General features: G+C 36.8%; 1 long non-coding RNA gene across 1 annotated transcript in view; it reads left to right on the forward strand.

The window, feature by feature from the left end:
* LOC109390087 (uncharacterized) overlaps window positions 1–9,185 on the forward strand; it is a 16,595-nt gene extending 7,410 nt beyond the window's left edge. Inside the window, exons 3-4 of the long non-coding RNA XR_002125498.1 lie at window positions 382–479; window positions 8,718–9,185. This is a non-coding gene — a long non-coding RNA (uncharacterized LOC109390087). The remainder of the gene's footprint in view (window positions 1–381; window positions 480–8,717) is intronic.
* Window positions 9,186–9,400: the final 215 nt, after the last annotated feature.

Here is a 9,400-nt window from a genome sequence, read left to right on the forward strand (position 1 = left end):
GTGGTCAGACATCTATACAGTCCATGAAGTGGTCTCCCTAAAAAAACAAGTTAGAACAGACTGCTTAGGTCCCAGTTCTGACTTTGCTACCTACTAGCTGTGTAATATTGAGCAAGTTGCTTAAGTTCTCTTTTACATCTTTAAAATGGGCAACATATTATTACTTCCCTCAGAAGTTTTAAAAAAACGTAAAACATGTATTAACTTAAAATGAATATTTATTAACTATAAACTGAAACATAGTAAATAATAAATGCTTTTATTACGTTTATATTCTTGTATCAAATCTCTCAGACTACATGATAGTTCCTTGAGGGCAGAAGCAAAATATTACTCATCATTATGACAGTTAATAGTGTTTTTTTGAAAAATGCTTTACAGGGTCTTCTGGTCCAGATTTTCCCCGAAAGTACAACTATAAACTCTGGAAACAACAGAAGGCACAAACAAAGGAGAACTTACAAAGTGGTAAGAAGAAGGTGAGCTGGTTAGGCGTCGTAAGATTGGAAGAATAGCACAACAGCAGGGCATCATGCTTCCCCCAACCCATGAGAAGGAGGTGACCCACACCTGACATTTCCCAACCCTCAACCTAAAAACAGAAGGCAGCCAAGGAAGTCTCAACCTTCCCCAGATAGAACAGATTATCTTCTGACAGCAGCATGTGATCCCAGCAGTACCAGCAAAGAGGATTGATTGGGAACCCGGCTGACAATAAGAAGCCGGAGTAATAACTCTTTCTCTTCCATGCCTGGGACTCCTTTCTCCCATTGAGAGATACCAGGTGACTAGGTGTCACCAGCAAGGCGTATCCTACCAAAACAAGTAGCCCAGCTTGAGATGTGCTCATCCTCCCTGCAGGACAGTGACTATTTTCCCCTAATCGGTTCACCAGGTGACCTGGCCTGGAGGACAACCTCCACCCTCTGGCAGCATCAGCAGAAATGAGTGGGAGCTCCATCAGCACCAGATAAACCAAGCTGACTAAAATAGTACCATAAATACCATAAAGAAAATTAAATTTTTTTTGAAACCATACCCTAAAAAAGTAGGCCAGAACCTCCATGTTAAGCCTAAATAGGGTAACTGCCTGCTAAAATAAAAGATTTATATAGGACCCAGAGTCTCCTAATATATTATGGAAAATGACAGTATGATTAGCTCTTTCTGAGGTCAGTGAGAAAGAATTTCATCTATGCCTCTTGTATATGGCATGTAGTAAGCATCCAAATTTATTATTTTGCATGTAGATACCCAATTGTCCAGAACCATTTGTTAAAAAGACTGTTCTTTCCCACATTGAAATATCTTCATGGAAAATCAATTCAGAAATAATGTAAGGATTTATTTCTAGACTCTTAATTCTATTCCATTGATCTAGATGTCTCACCTTATGCTAGTACCACAGACTCTTGATTATTATAGTTTTGTAGTAAGATTTGAACTTGGGAATAGAAGTCTTCCAAATTTACTCTCTTTCAATATTGTTTTAACTTTTCTGGGTCCCTTGCATTTCAATATGAATTTTGAGATCTACTTGTTAATTCCTGCAAAACAAAACAAAACAAACAGTTGGGATTTTAATAGAGACTGTATTCAACCTATAAATCAATTTTGGGAGTATTGAGATCTTAATATTAAGTCTTCCAATCCAATCCATGAATGTGATATTGTTTTCCATTATTTATATCTTCTTTAAGTTCTTTCTACAATGTTTGTAATTTCAGTGTACAAGTTTTGCATTTCTTTTGTTAAATCTATACTTTTTATTCTTTTTGATGCTACTATAAATGGAACTTAAAGTTTTTATTTTTAAATTGTTTATTGTTGGTGTGTACAATTGATTTTTGTGTATTCATCTTGTATCCTCCAACATTGCTGAACAAATTTATCAGCTCTAATGTTTACTTTTTGTTGTATTTTCTATATACAAGATGATATCATCTGACTCTAGAGATACTTTTACATTTTCTTTCTAATATGGATTAACTTTTTTTGTGTGTGTCAAATTCACCTGGCTAGAATCTCAACTACAATGTTGAATAGAAGTGACAAGAATGGACATCATTGCTTTGTTCTTGATATTAGGAGGAAAGCTTTTAATATTTTACCGTTGAGTATGATGCTAGCTGTGGGCTTTTGTAGATACCCTTTGTCAGGTTGAGGAAGTCTCTTTCTATTCTTAATTGGTTGAATGTTTCTATCATGAAAGAGTGTTGGGTTTTTTTCCCAAATGCTTTTTCTGTGTCTATTAAGATGATCATTTGATAGTATTTGTCCTTTATTATATGGTGTACTGCATTGACTAATTTTCATATGTTAAACCTACCTCTCATTTCTGGAATGTGTAATCCTTTTTATAAGTTGCTAGCTTTTGTTTGCCGATATTTGTGAAGATTTTTGCATTTGTATTCATAAGGGACATTTGTCTTCAGTTTCATTTTCTTGTGATGTCTTCATCTAATTTTTATATCAGAGTAATACTGGCCTCATAAAATGAGTTAGGAAGTATTCCCTTTTCTTCAATTTTTTGGAAGAGTTTATGAAGGATTGATATTTATTCTTTAAACCTTTGGTAGAATTCATTAAGGAAGTCATCTCATCCTTTTTTTTTTCATAAGAGGATTTTAGATTACTAAGTCAATCTCTTTAACATGTTATGGGTCTACTCATATTTTCTTCAGACATTTTCAGTGTTTTGTGTCTTCATGGGAATTTTTGTCTATTTCATCTAGGTTATCTAATTCTTGGCATACAGTTGTTGATAGTATTTCCTTCTAATTCTTTTTATTTCTGTAAAATTGATATTAATGTCTCCTCTTTTATTCCTGATTTTAGTAAATTGATTTTTCTCTTTTTTTTCCTCTTGGTCACTTGAGATAAAGGCTTATCTGTTTTCTTAACCTTTTCAAAGAACAAACTTTTGTTTTTTTTATTTTCTCTGTTTTTCTATTATCTATTTTATTTATTTATGCTTTATTATTTGAGTAGCAAGACATGAAAAGGCCTTAGTCTCTCATTCTGGCTGACTTTGGGGCTCTTCACAAGCTGAACATAAAAGCTACAGCAGAGTTGAAAACTGCCTGAGTGTTAAAGTCTTGCTACAACATATACACTGAGCTTTTTGGCAATAGCTGGGAAATCATTGGTTTCAGACATTTAAGGAAATCTCTTTCCAATTATTAGCTGACCATTAAGCTAACCAAGCAGAGACTTCAGTGGCCACATATGTCAAAGCGTTTACAGTTAGCTGAGGAAAGTCATTAAGCAAATAAAAAAGCAACAAAAACAAACCCTGGAAAAGATAGAGAACCTGATTTCCAGAGTTTTGCCACATTATATTAGTTAAAAGACCATTTTTTCAACCAAAAATTATGATGCATGCAAAGAAACAAATATGACCTATACACAGAAAAAAAAAGGTTCAATAGAAACTGTTCCTGAAGTAGATCTTTGGACTTACTAGACAAAGAATTTAAATTAGCTATTTTAATATGTTTAAAGAACTAAAAAAAGTTTCTAAACAATGAAGTACTAGAACAATGTTTCAGTAAATGGAGACTATTAATAAAGAGAATGAAAGTCTAATAAAGAAAATAAAGAATCTGGAGTTGAAAAGTTAAATAACAAATGAAAAATTCATTAGAGATGCTCAATGGAAGATTTGAATGGTAGAAGAAAGAGTCAATGAACTCTGAGATAAATCAATTGGGATTGTTTAATCTAAGGAACAGAAAGGAAAAAAATGAATGAAAAAGAATAACGAGGCCTGTGGAACACAACTAAGGATACACATAATGGGAGTCCCCCAAAGGGAGAAGGAGCAGAAAAGAAAGAATATTTTAAGAAATGATAGCTGAAATAATCCCAATTTTGGTGAAAAAACATTAATTGGGACATCCAAGGTGTTCAAGGAACATCATGTAAAATAATTTTTTTTTAATTGACACCTAAACATATTATAATCAAACTGTAAAAACAAACACAAGAAAGACTCTTGAAAAGGGCAAGAGAAAAATGACTCATTACTTACAGGAAAATCAGAACAACTGATTTATCAGAAACAATGGAGGCAGAGGTATGGCATAGTGAAAGTGCAGAAAGAAAGAAAATAAACTGTCAAACGAGAATTGCGTATATGGAAAATTGTCCTTTTAAAATGAAGAAGAAATTAAGACATTCTGCGATAAACAAAAGCTAAGAAAATTCATTGCTTGAAGACATGCCTTAGAAGAAATATTAAAGAGAGTTCTTCAGGCTGAAAGGAACCCAGATATTAATTTGAATCCATATGAAAAAATTAAGTTTCAATAAATGTAATTATGTAGGTAATGATAATAGGCACTATAATTACACATTTGATTTTTTTCTTATCTTAAACAATTTAAAAAGCAATTGCATATGATTATATCAGTGAAAAGAGTGGGCAGTAAATACCTCTAAAGTTGGTCCCCTCCATTAAAGCAATGTAAAACTGGTCAGAATCAACTTTTTCACAATACTTGAAGCTAACCAAAGGCTTGAAGCAATGCAGGTGTGTGTTTCAAGAAAATCAGAAAAAGAACCAAGATGGAGTAGATAAAGGCTGTGTTGCCTCATTCTGTCACCACACTAAAATTACAACTAACTTATAAAACAGTCAACCTAGAGAACCATCTGAAGTCTAGCTGAACAGAAGTTTTATAACTAAGGATGTAAAGAAGCCACATCGAGACAGGTAGTAGGGGTGGAGATGTAAAATAGGTTGGCCCCATACCCACATGTGGCAGTTGAGAATTGAGAGGGGTATCTCAGCAGCAGATGTCCCCTCTGAGGAGCAAAGGGTCCGAGCACCAAACCAGGCTCCCCAGCCTGGAGCACCTGTGCCAGGAAGAGGAGCCCGCACAACATCTGGCTGTGAAAAACAGTGGGGGTTGTGACTGTCCAGGTGGGATGGAAGGCTGTGGGAAACCCAGACATCCTCTTAAAGGGCCTGCACACAAACTCATTCACTTGCAGGAATTCAGTGACTTGGGGGGCATCAGAGACATTCACAGAGAGACTGAGTTGTGTGGCTTTAGGGCAAGGATTGGAGGGACAGTCACAATTTTCCCTGTGTAGAGCCCTCCTCCTGTGCAGCGAGCAGGCAGGCACCATCTTTTCTGTGTTGAGCCTTCCCCCACAGGGTCAAATATGAATCTCCATTGGCCTAGTGAGATCTATTAGTTCCACCCACTCACCACCCTGGTGACTCCCTGGGAACTTGCCCCATCCAGCTCACTCAATGCCTGAGACATTTTATCGGCAAGCAGCCAGCCCCACTTGTATCACACTCTTTCTTGGACAACATTTGGGAATCTGTGGGTCCCAGGTGGGTAGTAGTAGGCCTAAGACATTTGCTGAGTAGCTCCGGGATCAGCACAGGCACCAAACTATTGGGTTGTCGGAAAAGTCATGACGTATTTTTTCTATGTTTTTCATTGCAAAAATGCATTATGACTTTTCCGACAACCCAATAGAATCTACATTAACCTGGTGAACACTCATCTCACCCTGGTGAATCCCAGAGACCCCGCCTCATCAAACTCATGTACTACTCTATCAGCAGCTGAGCCTTACAAGAGCTAGCATGTGGCAGCAGGCTTTGGGGTGTCCTGGCTTTTTGTGGAGCTACCCAGGACTCAGTACTGGTGGTAGCCATCATTGGTTCATAGCACAGCCTCTTCCATGTGCCTCCAGGTCCAGCACAGGCAGTGACATATGATAGATCACTTTGTAGCTCCTACCACATAATCCCTGGCTAGGCACAGGAAGTGACTGACCTGGGCCTGCACCAGAGCACCTCCCAAGAGGCCCCAGAACCAAGATACCTGTAGGTCAGGTTCAGACCGCAGCTGAACACCACACAATTACCCCACAAGCAGCACACTCAAAGGGCAGTCTCAGCAGGCACCAGAGCCCACTGGGGTGAAGCCCGCTCTGTGGGGTAAGCCACCCGAACAGCAGTCCATAAGTTGTGGACGTGGCCAAATCCCACAACCAGTCAGCCTGGGGGTCAGTCCCACCCACTGATGTGCCAACAGCAATCAAGGCTCAACTATAATAGGACAGCACATATAACCCACACAAGGGACCCTCCTGGATCACCTGGCATAGATGACCAAGAAGAATGTGCCACTGGGTCCCATAGGGCACCTACTATATAAGGCCACCCGGCCACGACTGGTAGATGTAGCAGATCTAACTAATACATAGAAACAAACACAGAAAAGCATTCAAAATGGGGAAACAAAGAATACATCCCAAAAGAAAGAACAGGAGAAAACGCCAGAAAAGAAGTAATGAAATGGAGGCAAGCAACTTACCAGATACAGAGTTCAAAACACTGGTTATAAGGATGCTCAGGGAACTTAGTGGGAACTTCAACACAGAGATAGAAAGCATAAAAAGGGACATATAAACTATAAGATACAACCAGTCAGAAGTAAAGAATACAATAATTAAAATGATGAATGAAGTAGAATGAATCAGCAGCAGACTAGATGAAACAGAGGACAAATTAGTGATTTAGAAGACAAGGTAGCAGAAAACACCCAATCTGAATAGCAAAAATGGAATTTAAAATGGAATTTTAAAAATGAGGATAATTTACGATAGCTCTGGGACATCATCAAGCATAACATTTGCCTCATAGGTGCACCAGAAGAAGACAGAAAGGAAGGAATTGCAAAACTATTTGAAGAAATAATGACTGAAAACTTTCCTAACCTGGAGAAGAAAACAGACATACAAACCCAGGAAGTACAGAGTCCCAAACAAAATGAACCTAAACAGGCCCACAACAAGGTTAAAGCAAAGAGAGACTCTTAATGCAGCAAGAGAAAGACAACTAGTTACTTACAAGGGAGCTCCCTTAAATTGTCAGTTGATTTCTCAACAGAAACTTTGCAGGAAAGAAGTGATTGGGTGAAATATTCAAAGTGATCAAAATAAGGACCTACAATTAAAACCACTCTATCAAGCAAGGGTATCATTTAGAATTGAAGGAGAGACGAAGAGCTTCCTAAGACAAGAAAAAGCTGAAAGAGTTTATCATCACAAAACCAGTATTTCAAGAAATGATAAGGGACTTAATTAAGAAGAAGAGGGGGAAAAGAACATAAATATGAATACAAAATAGCAATAACTATGTATCTATCAATAATCACTTTAAATGTAAATGGATTAAATGCTCCAATCAAAAGACAGGATAGCTCAGGGTTCGGCAAACTTTTGAGACGGAAGAGCCAATCCTGTCTCTCAAAACAATTTAAAAATTATTTGAGAGCCATAAATATGTTTTTACAAATAAGGAAAATTTAAAGTATATTATAACAAGTAATAGTATTAATTATATCTTTATTAAAATAAGAAAAATTCACACACAAAAATGCTCTGATTGGTTTTAATCAGTGTGAGCTTGCATTTCCTGAGAAAGTTTCTGTATCTCGTTTGTAACTAGTCATTTTTAATGTATTGGGTTGTCGGAAAAGTCATGACGCATTTTTGCAACGAAAAACAGAAAAACTACATCATGACTTTTCCGACAACCCAAAAGTCATGATTCCAAGTTGGCATCAGTAATTTGGCTCCTCAATTTACATTTAATGGAATTCATGTTAGAAAACAAAATCGATTGCTGACATAAATATGTAGACCCGAAGATACTGAGAACACCAATTTTTTTCAACTCATAATATGAGTCCAGAAGACTATTCCAAGTATTGAAAATCATTGAGTCTGCCTTCTGTAGGTCTTTTATGGCAGTCTGCTTGTGCTGTGAAATCAGACTGCATTTTTCTCTTTCCATTTCTTCTATTTCAGTACCAAGACGTACCAATTTGGAGCTCCATAAGTCTTTGCTTGTCAAGTCCACTAACTGTATTTCAAATTTAGCCAAATCAGTATTAAACGGAGCAAAATTTAATTCCTTCATATTGGCATTAAGAGGATTTGTAATAAAAGCTAGAGTCGCTTTATCATTTCTGAATTCCTGAAATCTTTGAAGAAATGATTCTCTCATGTTTGAAACTGCTGTCTTGAAATAATCTTTGTTAATGAGGGCATTGTTTTCTCGGCAATAATGAGACAAGTTTGGGAAATGAACTAAAGTTCCACTCTCTAAATCTTTAGTGAATAGAATCAATTTTTTTCAAACAAAATAACTTCTTCTAGCATTGAAAAAGCAATATTTCCCTTGCCTTGTAATTTACGATTGAGTTGATTCAGTTGTGATGTAACATCCACCATAAAGTACAATTTTTGCAACCACCGATCTTCTGTTAATTCTGGATATTGAACACCCTTGTTGTCAAGAAATAGTTTGATTTCATTTATGCAAAATTTCATTTATGCAACATGTCGCTTCTGGAAAGCCATCGAACCCTGTTGTACTAGAGAAGGTCTGAATACTCGCTCTCCATTTCACTTAGCTACTCTTTAAATTGTCGATGGTTAAGTCCCCTTGCTATAATGGTGTTGGTAAGCTTAATTACCAATCCCATGATTTTACCAATTTCTTCTGGAAATGTTTGTGCACAAAGTGCTTCCTGGTGGAGTATACAATGGAAAGTAATCACTTCATGATTAATTTTTCCTTTTAAAATTGAAACAAAATCCTTTCTCGCACCCGTCATACTTTTTGCACCATCTGTTGCAATTGAAACAATTTTATTGAGTGGGATATGATTTTTTTTCAGGCATTCAAGGATAGCATTTGCTATGTCCTCTCCACGCAACAATCCCAGAAGTTCTCTCGGACCCGCAGATGCTATATACCGCACATAAAGGCAAAGTTGGGCTGTGTCCTTGATGTCGCGTGACTCATCTACCAGAATTGATAACGCTGAAGCTAATTTAATGTTATAGACTTGTTGGTCACATTTGAGGACGTTTTAACTGTCCTACCTGCTACTGTTTTGGCAAATAACGGTATGTTTTTATTTTTATTTAAAATTTCTGCTTTGTTTTTGAAATCCCGAAAAAGTTCTTCAGATGCATTAACAAAACAACATTTTATGCATTCACCATCTGTGAATGGTTTTCCTCTCTTAGCAATCTCCTGACTTGCTACGAAGTTTGCAATCTTAACATTATTGGCAGACTGTCTCCAATAATTAAATACAGAACTTAATTTTTCAACATTTTTCTGAAGTTCTTCAACTGCTCTCTTTCTCATGTCACCAACAGGATTCTTCCTGGCAAATGTGGCATGTTTTGTCATGAAGTGCCTCTCCAAATTTGACTTTTTGTTGTGCACTAATTTTTCTTGGCAAATAAGACAGGTTGGAAGGCAATCTGAGTTCGAGATAAACGTGAAAGAGTCAGTCCATGCAGTTTTTTTTAAAGATTTTTATTGGGGAATTGGGGTGATGGGAACAGT

Source organism: Hipposideros armiger, unplaced genomic scaffold (assembly GCF_001890085.2).
Source record: "Hipposideros armiger isolate ML-2016 unplaced genomic scaffold, ASM189008v1 scaffold_254, whole genome shotgun sequence".
In the NCBI taxonomy this organism is placed as follows: domain Eukaryota; kingdom Metazoa; phylum Chordata; class Mammalia; order Chiroptera; family Hipposideridae; genus Hipposideros; species Hipposideros armiger.